This window comes from Lutra lutra, chromosome X (assembly GCF_902655055.1).
Source record: "Lutra lutra chromosome X, mLutLut1.2, whole genome shotgun sequence".
In the NCBI taxonomy this organism is placed as follows: Eukaryota; Metazoa; Chordata; class Mammalia; order Carnivora; family Mustelidae; genus Lutra; species Lutra lutra.
In genome coordinates, this window is record NC_062296.1 from 42,481,703 (window position 1) to 42,496,892 (window position 15,190).

At 37.4% G+C, this 15,190-nt stretch overlaps 1 protein-coding gene across 9 annotated transcripts in view; it reads right to left on the bottom strand.

The window, feature by feature from the left end:
- GPRASP2 (G protein-coupled receptor associated sorting protein 2) overlaps window positions 1–15,190 on the bottom strand; it is a 136,995-nt gene that overhangs the window by 113,598 nt on the left and 8,207 nt on the right. For all 9 annotated transcript variants that reach the window (XM_047715373.1, XM_047715367.1, XM_047715369.1 and 6 more), the window contains one exon: window positions 12,631–12,671. The gene's annotated coding sequence lies outside the window, so the exon portion shown is untranslated. The remainder of the gene's footprint in view (window positions 1–12,630; window positions 12,672–15,190) is intronic.

The following is a 15,190-nucleotide window of genomic DNA, read 5'->3' on the forward strand; positions in this document are numbered from 1 at the left end:
ATATGTCAAAGCTGCACACTTATCACCATATCAACAGCCAACACCTTAGTCCAAGCCACTATCATCTTTTATCTAGATCACTGATTGCTTCCTACCTCCAAATTTTTCTCCATTTTCATTCCTGTTTCCCTAGGGTCCATTCTATTTACAGTAGCCAGGTTTATCCCTTAAAAATATAAGTCAGGTCATGCTGATCTCCTTGCCAAAATCCTCTAATGACTCTCCATAACCTTTAGAATAGTACCCATACTTCTTTCCATGGTCTACAATATCTCATAAGATCTGGCCCCCAGCCACAACTCTAAACTCACGTTCAACCATTCTCCCTTTGCTTGCTCCATTGGAGCCACACTGGCCTCCTTGCTCTTTCTTGAACAAACGAAGCATATCCCTACCCAAGAAGTTCTGCATTTTTTGTTCCCACTGCCTATAATGCTTTTCCCTAAGATAGCTTCATGGCCTATTCCCTCATTTCATTCAGGTACCTACTCAGAGTGAACTTCTTTGATTATCCAATCTAAAACTGTATTCCCCCTTTGACTATCCTTTGTCCCCATACTTTTTTTATTTTTCTCCATAGCATTTATCACTATTAAATATTATAGTACGTATTTTATATATTGACTTTATTGTCTATTTCCCTCCATTCTTAAATGTAAGCTCCATGAGTATTCTATTCTATATATTCCCAACAACTAGAAATAGTGCCTGCCACATAATAGATTGCTCAATAAATATTTGCTAAATATATAGATGCCTCTGAAACCCTAAGGTGTTTTTCTGTTGTTGGTTAGGATCAGTTTACATCATAATTTAAAATCTGGACAGAGTTATTATGCTTTATACCTCTGTCATTGACCAGACTTAGAAGCACCCTATTAAAATTCGTTAGACTATTTTGTAGGGAGATATTATTTTGTGTTGGTGAAGGTGAAAGTGTCCCACACAGTGATTTTCCCCACTATTCTGTCATCTGAAGCAGGTGAAAGCTAATGTGTACAGTACCCACTGGAACATAATACTGAAAAAAAGCTGTAGGTTTGCTAAGATTTATACAGTTTAGAATTTTAAAGAAGCTTCCACAAAATTCTATACATTTTTTAAGTTTTATTTTATTTTTACAGTGTTCCAAGATTCATTGTTTATGCACCACACCCAGTGCTCCATGCAATACATGCCCTCCTTAATACCCTACATTTACCACAAAGATGGGGCTTCTTTTTTCTCAAGCTGATATAAGATGCTGAGCCAATAAATGAAAATTTGATGCTGTATAGTTTTGCCGGGGGTACCATAATAAAATACTACAGAATGGGTGGCTTAAACAACAAAAATTTACTTTTTCGCAGTTTTGGAACCTGGTAGTCCAAGATCAAGGTGTCAGCAGGTTTGGTTTCTCCTGAGACCTCTTTCTTGGCTTTCAATGGCCACTTTATTGCTATGTCCTCATATGGTCTTTCCTCTGTATGCACGCATGTTTGGTGTCTCTCTGTGTGTTCAAATTTGCACGTGTTATAAGGGCACTTGTAGAATTGGGTTAGGGCCCAGGCCAATAGTCTCATTTTAACTTAATCACCTCTTTGAATGCCCTGTATCCAAATATAATCATATTCTGAGATGCCAGAGGTTAGGGCTTCAACATATGAATTTGGGACAATTCAGCCCATAACAGTGGATTATCATGGAAAAGAGAGTGTTAAAATGAACCCCTATCATATTTCCAGGAACTCCACCAAAGGACACATTTCCAAGTTGTTTTATAGTTCACTGTGAGGTGAAACTTAAAGTGGTCAAGTTTCACTTTGTTATGGAAATTTGACACTCATCTGTTTTTACTTATTATAACATATCCTTTTATGATTTCATGGATGGTGACATGGTGATGACTGGATATAAGTCTGTCAAAGATGTCTATATAATGCCCCAAACCCTAAGTATATGAGTAGCCTGCTTTACCACAGCATTTATTTACCCATCTGGAACTGGCTTTACTGTTTCTATGACTACTGCCTTTACTATAAGTAGTGTGGTAGGTTAAATAATAACCTCCCCCCACAAATATGTCAATGTCCTGATCCCTGGAACCTATCAGTATGTTACCTTACATGGTAAAAAGCTACTTTTGCTAGTGTAATTAAATTAAGGCTCTTGATATGGGAATATTAATTATCCTGGATTATGCAAATGGACCAATGTAAGTACAGGGTCCTTAAAAGAGGGAGACAAGAAGGTCAAAGAGAGAAGACAGAAATGGGGCCATGGAATCAAAGGTTAGAGTGATGCAAGGAAAGGGCCATCAGCCAAGGAATGCAGGAAGGCTATAAAAGCTCAAAAAAGGCAAGGAAATGGATTCTCCTCTCACAACCTCCAGAAGGAACCAATCCTGCTGATACCTTCACTCTAGCCCAGTTAGACGAATTTTGGACTTTTTGACTTACAGAACACTAAGATAATAAAGCCATATTTGTAGTAATTTGTTATAGGAGCAATAAGAAGAAACTCCATCAAAAACTGTTAGAAGAGGGGCGCCTGGGTGGCTCAGTGGGTTAAAGCCTCTGCCTTCAGCTCAGGTCGTGATCTCAGGGTCCTGGGATCGAGCCCCGCATCGGGCTCTCCGCTCAGCGGGGAGCCTGCTTCCTCCTCTCTCTCTGCCTGCCTCTCTGCCTACCTGTGATCTCTGTCTGTCAAATAAATAAATAAAATCTTAAAAAAAAAAACTGTTAGAAGAGGGGCGCCTGGGTGGCTCAGTGGGTTAAGCCTCTGTCTTCGGCTCAGGTCATGATCTCAGGGTCCTGGGATCGAGCCCCGCATCGGGCTCTCTGGTCAGCAGGGAGTCTGCTTCCCACCCCCTCTCTCTGCTTGCCTCTCTGCCTACTTGTAATCTCCAACTGTCAAATAAATAAATAAAATCTTAAAAAAAATTGTTAGAAGAAATAACATTATATATTGACAATAAAGGGCTGATTCACTAAGAGGATGTGACAATTACGAACATATGCACAAAACTCTGAGTTCAAAAATATATTTAAAAACCACAGAATTGACAGGAGAAATGGAGAGTTCTATACTAATAGTTAAAGACATCAGTAACCCCATTTTCAATAATGGTTAGAAAACAAGACAGAAGATCAACAAAGAAATAGAGGACTTGAATAACACTATAGACTAACTGGATCTAATAGACATATACAAAACATGCCATCCAATGATAGCAGAATACACATTTTTCCCAAGTACACATGGAACATTCTCCAGAATATACCATATGTTAGACCACAAAACAAGTCTTAATATTTTTTTAAAAAGAGGAAATCATACAAAATAACATTTCTGATCACAATGGACTGAAACTAAAGATCAATAATAGAAGAAAAATTGGGAACTTCATAAATATGTGAAAATTAAGTAATACACTCTTCAACAACCAACAGGCCAAAGAAGAAATCACAAAGGAAATTAGAAAATAACTGAGGAAATGAAAGTTAAAACAAAACATACCAATACCTATGGGATGCAGCAAAAGCAATGCTATAGTTCCAATTACTTACATTTAAGATAGAAGAAAGATCTCAAACCAACAACTAAGCCATATACCTTAAGAAATTAGAGAAATACCAAATGAAACCCAGAGCCAATAGATGGAGAAAGTAATAAACACAGAGAATGGAAGAACAATAGAGAAATTCAATGAAACCAAAACTTATTTCTTCAAAAGATCAACAAACTTCACAAACCTATAGCTAGATTGACTAAGAAAAAAAAAGAAAAGACTCAAATATCAAAAATATCAATATCAAAATGATATCAAAAATAAAAATGGAAACCTTACCAATTTCACAGAAATAAAAAGCATTATAAAGGGATACTATGAACAAATGTATACAAAGCAAATTGGTAATCTAGGGGAAATGAACACACTCAAACAAAAAAACAAACGCAACCTATCAAGACTGAATCATGAAAAAGTGGAAAATATGCATAAACCTATGTTTAGTGAAAAGATTAAATAAGTAATCAAAAACCTCCTCCTTCCAAAAAAAAAATAAATAAATAAAATCACCCTACGCCAGATACCTTCACTACTGAATTAACAATAAAAGGAGAATTACAGTAAGTCTTCCCAAGTTTTTCCTAAAAAATGGAGAAGGGAGCACTTCCTAACATTCCAATAGGTCTGCATTACCCTGGTAACAAAATCAGACAAAGATATGGCAAGAAAAGAAAATTACAGTCAAATATGTTTTATAATGCTGATGCAAAATTCTCCAACAAATGCTAAAAAAGTAAATTCAATAGTATATGTAATGAATTCTATACCATGGCCAACTGGGGTTCACTTCTGGAATTTAAGGATGATTCAACATACAAAAATCAACACTTACTTGTGGAGCATAAGGAATAACATGGAGGACATTAGGAGAAGGAAAGGAAAAGTGAATTGGGGGAAATCAGTGGGGGAGATGAAGCATGAGAGACTGTGTGGACTCTGAGAAACAAACTGAGGGTTTTGGAAGGGAGGGGTGTGGGGGGATGGGTGAGCCTGGTGGTGGGTATTAAGGAGGGCACAAAATGCATGGAGCACTGCATGTGGTACATAAAAAATGAATCTTGGAACACTGAAAAAATAAAATAAAAATTTAAAAAATCCATCATATTGCAACACAACACATTAACAAAATGAAGGCAAAAAACAAATCATCTCAATTCATGTAGAAATAGTACTTGACAAAATTCAACACCCTTTCATCAAAACAGTCAACAACCCAGGAATAGAAGGAAACTTCCTCAACACAATAAAGGCCATAAATGAAAAGCCCATGTCTAAAGATCATATTCAATAGTGAAAGACTGAAAGATTTTCCCTAGGATAGAGAATAAGACAGGATGTTCACATTCTCCACTTCTATTCAATGTAGTATTGGAGGTTTCAGCTGTAACAATAATGCAAAATAAAGAAACAAAAGACATCTAAATTGTAATGGAAGAAATAAAATGATCTGTGCTCAAAAATGGCATGGCATATATGTAGACAACCCCAAAGATTCTGCAAAAAAATCTTAGAACTGATAAACAAATTCAGCAAAACTTCAGGATTCAAAATCAACACACAAAATGTGTTGCATTTCTATACAATAACAATGCACAATCTAAAAAAAGAAATTAAGAAAATGCACAATCTAAAAAAAGAAATTAAGAAAGCCATTTCATTTACAATAGCATCAAAAGAATATAATTCTTAAGAAGACAATGAAGTAGGCCAAAGACTGTACACTGAAATCTAAAAAACACTGCTGAAAGAAATATAAAGACATAAATATGGAAACACATCTTGTGCTCATCAACTGTAAAGATTATATATTGTTAAGATGTCAGTACTACCCAAAGTGACCTGTAAGATTCACTGCAATCCCTATCAAAATCCCAATGATAGAGGTGCCTGGGTGGCTCAGTTATTTAAAAGTCCAACTCTTGATTTAGGCTCAGGTCATGATCTCAGTTGTAAAATCAAGCCCTGAGTTTGACCCTGCACTTAGCGTGGATTCTGCTTGTCTCTTCTCTTCCCCCTATGCCCCTCCCCCTGTTGTTGGGGGGCACTCTTGCTCCCTCTAAAATAAATAAACAAACAAATAAATAAAATCTTTTTAAAAATCCCAATGATATATTCTGCAAAAATAGAAAAAACTATCTCAAATTCATATAGAATCTCATGGGATCCAAAATTAACAAAATGATCTTGAGAAAGAAAAAAAAGTTGGAATTCACTCTTCCTAATTTCAAAATAAAGGTATTCTGGCACAATTTCAATGTGTGTGTGTGGAAGCGGTTCCAAAACCACTAAGAGATGCTTAGATACCAGCAGGGCGTCCTATAATTAAACTCAATTCTGATACTATCAACCTGGAAATAGTATGAGATCCCATAGGTTAAGCTCTCAGTCTTGCAGGACTGCACTCCCCCCGCCCACCTCTGAATTACAGTCTCAAATACAGATTACCATTTCTGCTTCCCACTGACAGACTATAGATGGGAGGTTTCAATGACCCCCTCCTTAAGTTTGATTAATTTGCTATGGCAATTCACAGAACTCACAGAAACATTTATTGAATTACCATTCGTAAATACATATATATGTGTGTGTGTGTGTGTGTGTGTGTATGTATATATATAAAACTCAGGAATAGCTAGACGAAAGAAATGCATAGGGCGAAGTATGGGGAACGTATACAGAGCTTCCATGCTCTCTCCCAGCACTCCAGTCTCCCAGAATCTTCATGTGTTCACCAATGCAGAAGCTTTCTGAACCCTGTCCCTCTGAGTATTTATGGAAGTTTTATTATGTAGGTATGATTGATTAAATTATTGGCCACTGGAGATTGCTTCAACTTCCAGGCGCCTCCCCTTCTAGGAAGTAGGGGGTGGGACAAGGCGGTAGAGAGTTGGACTGAACGTTCCAACCCTCTAATCACATGGCTGGTTCCTTTGGAAATCAGCCCCCATCCTTAGGTGCTTTCCAAAAGTCACCTCATTAACATAACCCTATTTGTGGTAAAAAGGTACTTGTTATGAATATGAATATGACACCCATTTCATGTTAATGGCTCTAAAGTAGATTTCAGGAACTGAGGACAAGAGACCAAATATTATGACAAAAAATTCCCCCCGTTGCTTTGTTGACTGTTTCCTTTGCCATGCAGAAGCCTTTTATCTTGATGAAGTCACAGAAGTTCATTTTCGCTTTTGTTTCCCTTGCCTTTGGAGATTTGTCTTGAAAAAAGTTGCTAAAATAGATGTGGAAGAGGTTACTTCCTATGTTCTCCTCTAGGATTTTGATGGGCTCCTGTCTCACACCCACAGAATGGGAGAAGAAATTTGCAAATGACATTACAGACAAAGGGTATCCAAGATCTATAAAGAACTTCTCAAACTCAACACTCCAAAAACAAATAATGAAGTCAAAAAATGGACAGAAGACATGAACAGACACTTGTCAAAAGACATAAAAATGGCTAACAGACACCTGAGAAAATCTTCATCATCACTAGCCATCAGGGAAATTCAAATCCAAACCACATTGAGATACCACCTTATACCAGTTAGAATGGCAAAAACTGACAAGGTAAGAAGCAACAAATGTTGAAGACGTTGTGGAGAAAAGAGGACCCTTTACATTGTTGGTGGGAGTGCAAGTTGATACAGACACTTTGGAAAACAGGGTGGGGGCTCCTCAAAAAGTTAAAAATAGAGCTACCATAAGACCCAGCAATTGCACTATTGGGTATTTACCCCAAAAGTACAGATGTAGTGAAAAGAAGGGCCATCTGTACCCCAATGTTCATAGCAGCAATGGCCACAATCGCCAAACTGTGGAAAGAGCCAAGAGGCCCTTCAACATAAGAATGGATAAAGAAGATGGGGTCCATATACACAACTGAATATTACTGAGCCATTGGAAAGGATGAATACCCAACTTTTTCATCAACATGGATAGGACTGGAGGAGATTATGCTAAGTGAAATAAATCAAGCAGAGAAAGTAAATTATCATATGGTTTCACTTATTTGTGGGACATAAGGAATAGCATGGAAGATATTAGGAGAGGGAAGGAAAAAAATGAAGGGGAGGAATCAGAGGGGTAGATGAACCCTAAAAGACTTTGGACTCTGAGAAACAAACAGGGTTTTAGAGGGGAGGGGTGGGGGAATGGGTTAGCCCGATGACAGGTATTAAGGAGAGCACATATTGTATGGAGCACTGGGTAGTATATGCAAACAATGAATCATGGAACACCATGTCAAAAACTAATGATGTACTGTATGGCGATTAACATAACAGAATTAAAAAAAAATGCCCCCATTGCTCTTATCACTCAGGAAATTCCAAGGGCTTTTGGGAGCCATGAGCCAGGAATCATGGATAAAGACCAAATATATATTTCTTATAAACCATAATATCACACAGAGTCTCCTATAAGACTTCAGTAATCTAAACAGTTTGGTACTGGCATAAAAACAGATATATAAACTGGTAAAACAGACTAGAGATGCCAGAAATCAACCCCTGTATATATGGCCAAATAATTCCTGGCACGAGTATCAAGTCCATTCAATGGAGAAGAGATATTCTTTTCAAGAATGGTGTTGGGAAAACTGGAAATCATATGCAAAAGAATAAATCTGGACCCTTACCTTATACAATATATAAAAATTAACTCAAAATTGATCAAAGACAAACTTAAGAGCTAAAGCTTTAAAACTTTTAGAGGAAAACATAGGGAAAAACTTCATGACATTGGGTTTGGCAATGATTCTTTCGATATGACAAGAAAATCTTAAGAAAAAAATAGATCAATTGGACTTCATCAAAATTAAAATCTTTGGCACATCAAAAGACCCTCTGAAGAGAGTAAAAAACACAACCCACACAGAGTGGGAGAAAAAAACTTCTGAATCATAAATATGGTAAGGGGTTAATACCAAAAATTTATAAAGAACTCCTAAAACCCAACAATGGCAACAGAAAGACCAAACAATCCTATTTTAAGGGCTTATTTTTTAAGGGCCAAACCCCTAAATAGGAATTTTTCAAAGAAAATATACAAGTGCCCAATAAGAACATGAAAGGATGATCAAATCATAAGTCATCATGGACATACAAAGCAACCATGAGATACCACTTCACACACATTAAGACAGGTATTATCAAACCACTGAAAACAACAAATGTTGGCAGGGATGTGGAGAACTTGAAACCCATGTATATTGCTGGTAGGAATGTAAAATGGTACAGCTGCTTTGGAAAAGAGTATGGTGGTTCCTCAAAAAATTAAACACAGAATTAACATATGATATAACAATTCCACTTCTAGGTATGTATCCAAACCAACTGAAACCAGGGACTCAGATAGTGGTATAACCAGTGTTCTTAGCAGCATATTCACGACTGTCAAAGTGTGCAAACAACCAAAATATACACAGAGATGAATGGAATTTTGAAATATCATTCAGTCTTACAAAGAAATGAAATTTTGACACAAGTATGAACTTCGAAAACACGATGTGAAACAGCCAGACACCAAGTTATAAATATTGTATGATTTCACTTCTGTGATGTATTTAGAGTTGGCAACTTTCTAGAGACAGAAAATAGAAAAGTGCTGTAAGTGGCTGACTAGGAGTGGGTAGTAAAGACTGGGAAGTTATTGTTTAATGGATAGAGAGTTTCAGTTTGGGATGACAAAAAATGTTCTGGAGATGGACAGTGGTGATGGTTGAACCACAAGTGGATGTACTTAATGCCAATGAATTGTAAATATAAAATTGGTTAAAATGGCAAATTTTATGTTATGTATATATTACCACAATGTTAAGAAACAGAAATGTATAATACAAAAAGTGAATGCTAATGTAAACTAGAGACTTTAGTTAACAAAAATGTAGCAATATTCATTCATCAACTATAACAAATGTATCACACTAATGTAAGATACTAATACTATGAGAAACCATGTGGGGAAAGAGGGGTGGGAGAGAAGTAGTATGTCTGAGCTTTCTGTACTTTCTGCTCAACAAAGTACAGTTACTAACTGAAACTGCTCTAAAACAGTCAAGTAATTTTTTTAAAGCCAATATTATTGCATTTTTGGTTCATCATTTCTTGTTTTTTTCTAGTGCATTTTAAAAGCCAAATGCATAAAACTATAATTAAAGATCTGCATTAATAAATATGTAATGTATAAAGATCTAATTTGTAACAATAATAACATAAAGAGGGAACCAGAGTTGTAAAGGAGCAGTTTTGTATACTACTGAAACTAAGTTGATACTTGTACAAACTGGGGTTTTATAGACTTAAGATATTAATTATAATTGACAGAGTAGTCACTAAGGAAAAAAAAAACTAAAACATACAGAAAAAAACAAGAAGTAAATCAAAATGGTACAGAAAATACCAAATTGCTTTGCACAGTGGCTATACTTTTTTACATTCCCACCAAATGTACAAGGGCTCCAGTTTCTCTAAATCCTTGCTAACACTTGCTATTACTCACTTTTTAAAGAATTATAACTATTTAGTGGCTGTGAATTGATATCACTGCAGTTTTGATTTGAACCATTATTGATTATTTGAATATCTTCTTTGGAGAAATATCTATTCAAATCCTTTGACTATTCTGTAATCATTTTATTTGTCTTTGTATTGAGTGGAAAGAGTTATATTTTATATTTATATTAATAAATATAAATTAATATTATTAATATAATATTTATATTTTATATTTTATATTCTGGGTACTAGACCCATATCATATACATAATTTGCAAATACTTTCTCCTATGCTATGAGTAGTCTTTTTACTTTAGTGATGGCATCATTTGAAATATGTTACTATGTTTAAAGCCAAACTGAGTAAGCGTAGTAGCTTTGTTCTAAAAAGTGCTGGAGGAAAATACTTTGGAAAACAGTATTCATTATATTAATTCAGTATTCAATATATTAATATTATGTTATATTCATCATATTAATCATTAAACCCTGGTATCAATGTAGTAAAGCCAATACATAAGTTACTCAAGATATCCATGCAATTGATTTATTGAATCCTTGCAACTCCAGGATATTCTGATACATTTAGTTTTGGGGACAAAGATGCCAGAACACAGGCGCCTGGGTGGCTCAGTGGGTTAAGCCTCTGCCTTCGGCTCAGGTCATGATCTCAGGGTCCTGGGATAGAGTCCCACATCAGGCTCTCTGCTCACCAGGGAGCCTGCTTTCCTTCCTCTCTCTCTGCCTGCCTCTCTGCCTACTTGTGATCTCTCTCTGTCAAATAAATAAATAAAATCTTAAAAAAAAATGCCAGAACAAAAGTACGTATTTCAGAGAAATTTGATCGACCAAAATTGACATTTTGCTTCAATCACAATAGAAACTTATCTGTATAAGCTTCTACTTGACTGGTAAAAAAAAAAAAAAAAAATTATAGTCTGTGTAATAAAAAGGCTGGCTCCATTTTTTGATCTTTGACTACTGTCAGCTTTTAAGCTTCACCCCTCCTTCTATTCTGCCCTACGTACAAATAAATTACTAACTTCCCCTTGTGTCCCTTCTCTTTAGAAAAGTTTGATAATCTTACTGAGAAATCATTTATCATACAAATTATTGATGATTTATATTAATTTATATAATTATCTGAATAGTATCTCCACATATTTGAAACAAAATAACAAAGCATCTTATAACTCATAATAGTAAACTCTCAAATTTATTAGCACTATGAGAATTCTTATCTTTTCTTTGCATACCAGGGATCTGTGAATCTTAAGTTTGTGCAAAAAAAATTTTCTTTTCAGACTTTTCCACAGCCCCCAAAAAGCTACTATGAAGCACTTAGCTGCTTAGAAATTGAGTTGTATTTTTCTTTTTTTTTAGATTTTATTTATTTATTTGAGAGAGCAGGGGACAGAGAAAGAGAGAGAGAGAGGAAGGGCAGAGGGAGAGGGAGAATCTGGAGCAGACTCCACATTGAGCACAGAGCCCAATGCAAGGCTCAATCCCATGATCCCTGTGACCATGACCTGAGCTAAAATCAAGAGTCGAGTGCTTAACTGAGCCACCCAGGTGCCCCTGAATTGTATTTTCTTAAAGGGGAAACTCATATTCCTCATCTGATTCTTTTCTGTGAGTTAACGGAACTTATATATTTTCTTTAATATTAGTAAAATTTTAATTAAAACAAAGTGATACCATTTTGCATCTATCAGATTGGGCAGTTATGTTTAAATATGTAAATAATCAGAACTGTTAGTGGGTGTAGGGAACCAGGGACTCTCATATACTGATAGTCAGTGGGTAAGATAATATAATCCCTTTCTAAGGAGATTTCAAATGTTTATTAAAATGAAAAGTACCGGGGCGCCTGGGTGGCTCGGTGGGTTAAGCCTCTGCCTTCAGCTCAGGTCATGATCCCAGGGTCCTGGGATCGAGCCCCACGTGGGGCTCTCTGCTCAGTGGGGAGCCTGCTTCCTCCTCTCTCTCTGCCTGTCTCTCTGCCTACTTGTGATCTGTCAAATAAATAAATAAAATCTTTAAAAAAAAAGTACCTATGACCCAGAAGTCTACTTAGAATCACCCACAGAAACAAAAATGATATTGTAATACATGAAATTCAATACAGCACTAAGAAGAAAGACATAGATACATACTTATACAGAAAAATCTCTAAACCAAACTATTGAAAAAATGTTAAAGAATAATACATATACTATGATAAAATTTAATACTTTAAAAAATCCTCAGGACATTTATATATCTTTGTATGTAGGCAATGTATAGAAAAGTTCTAGAAACTGACAAATATGTGTTGCTTCTAGGAAGAGGCTGGGATTGGAGTTGCATTCAAAGAGGTCTTAATTTATGATGTTTAATTTTTTGAAAGTAAAATGTATTAAGATATTATACTATTAGAGGTTTGAGGGTCCAAGTAAATATCTTCTTCCCCTAACCATGCTCTAGATAAAATGAATAAAAATAATAAAGTAGGGAGTGATGTCAGCAACACAGATGTATAGGGCTTCCTAGTGCTCAACTACCTCAGAAATACTAATTTGAATAACTATCCATGCACAAAAATACCTTCAAAAGAGCCAAGGATTCCAGTTGAGGGATGACAGCACCTGGGTGAAGCACAGAAATAAGAAAAGATGTATTGAGGAGGGTAGGAAAATAGATTCACATTAACTCCATCACCTTTCCCCCCAAACCCAGTAGCCCAGCATGGGGAGATACCCTTCCCATGAGAAATGGAGAGTGAAGTGAGTGTCCAATTTCACCAGACTCCAGAGCCAAACTGTCCTAGCACAAGGTCAACTCTTATGGCCCTAAGTGGCTCTGTGCAGTCTCCCACAAACCCAGGCCCCCAGCTAACTGCAGTGCCTTCCAGATCCACAACTTTAGGCATTTCCAATGATACCAGGCCCTCAATCAGCTCCTGTAAAACCAGGCTCCTGGCTCACCTCAGTACTATCAGCTCCAGCATGCCCAAGTGACTGCCATGGTTCCAGACAGCTTCCAGAGCACCAGACTCCTGGCAGGCTCCCACAAACCCCAGCCTCTGACTCATCCATGTGTCTGCCAACTCCTGTGGCTTCAGGTGGCTTCTGTAGCACCAGGATCCCAGAGGGTTCTTATGAACCCAAGCTTCTGGCTTACCCTGGCAAAAACCAGCCCCAGTGGTCTGAGGTGGCATCTGTGGGTCCATATTCATAGCAGGCTTCTGCACACCTAGGTTCCCGGCTTACGAGAGAGCTGGCTGTTTCCTAAGGCCATGAATGGCTCTGTGGCCCAGGCTTTCAGTATATCCTCATTCTTGCCAAATCCCACAGCCCCAGATGGTTCCTGTCACCTCAGGCTACTAATCAGCTACTATGAATTCAGGCTCCCAGCTGAACCCAACATCAGGCTGGGTATTGCCGACCCAGGCTTTTGATACACCCCAGCACCAGGCTAGCTCCTGCAGCCCTAGTCCTCCAGCCCACTCCAGTGCCAGACTAGTCCCTGCAGACCTAAACTCTAGGGCAGTTCCTATGGACCCAGGCTCTTAGCCTATCCCAGCACCAGGCCAGCCTCTGTGCTCCAGCCTCAAGGATAGCTCCCGGTGCCTGGCCTTCCCCAGCACCAGAGCAGTCACAATGGCCCTTGCCTTCAGGTTTGCTCCTGTGACCAGGCTCACAGCTTCCCCTAGTACACAACTGGTCCCTGTGGACTGAGACATCAGGCCAACTCCAGTGGTCCCTGGTGCCTATTAGGTCCCAGTGAACCTAGGTTCCAGGCCTGCCTCCTTGGACCCAGGCACCAGGTGGATCCCCATGTACACAAGCATGAGGCTTGCCCACTTGCTTACCCAGATACCAGACCTGCCCACTCAGAGTCCAGCAGAGAGTCCACCATGGACACCACTGGATAGCCCACCCTGAATCTGTGGATGAGTTGTTTAATGATGGGTTTTGTCTGCAGAAGCAATCTATAAAGACTAGAAGAGGTTCTAATTCTTCAAATGTACAGGCACTGAAACAAGGCCACAGGGATCATGAATAATCAAGGAAACACAACTTTACCAAAGGAAACTGATAAAACTCCAATGACTGACTCTACAGAAATGGATATATGAACTGTCTGACAAAGAATTCAGAATAATTCTCTTAAATTCAGTGAACTACATGAAAACACAGACAAGTAAATGAAATTAGGGAAAAACAAAATGAGAAGTTCAATAAAGATACAGAAACCATTTTTAAAAAGGCAGAAATTCTAGAAGACACTGAATGAACTGAAGAATTCAAAAGAGAGCTTCAACAGCAGACTCAACCAAGCAGAATTAGTAAATAGGAAGGTATCTGAATGTCACTTGAAATCTTTCAGTAAAAAGCAAAAAGAAAGAATAATGAAATAGGGTGAAGAAATACTACATAAATTAGGGGATATTATTTTTAAAAAATCCCTGCATTACTGGAGTCCCAGAAGAAGAGTGGGAGAAAGGAGAAGAAAGCTTATTTAAAGAAATAATGACTAAGAACTTAGCAAATTTGGGAGAGATTTGGACATAGAAGTTCATGAAGGTCATAGGCCAGCCCCAAATTTCAACCTAAAACAAGCTTTGCTAAGACACATTATAACAAAACTGTCTAAAAATCAAGCACACTTTGTCACTGCCAGAGGCACAAAGAAAATCTTAAAAGCGGCAAAGATAAGAAGACTATAACTTACAAGGGAACCTCCATAATACTATCAATGGATTTCTCAGTAGAAATCTTGCAGGCTAAGAGAGAGTGGGGTGATATATTCAAAGTGCTGAAAGGAAAAAAAAAATGCGAACCAAGAACACATTACTCAACAAAGTTGTCTTTCACAAATGAGAGATAAATAATTTACCAAAAATACAAAAGCTGAGGCAGTTCATCACCACTAGATCTACCTTACAAGAAATAATGAAAGGAGGATTCATCACTCAGTTCTTTAAGTTCTTAAGGGATTCAATTCTTTAAAAAAAAAAAAAAAACTTCATTTATTTGTCAGAGAGAGAGAGCATGCACAAGAAGAGGGAGCAACAAGGAGAGGGAGAAGCAGGCTCCCTGCTGAACAAGGACACTAGAATCATGACCTGAGCCAAAGGCAGATGCTTAATGGACTGAGCCAC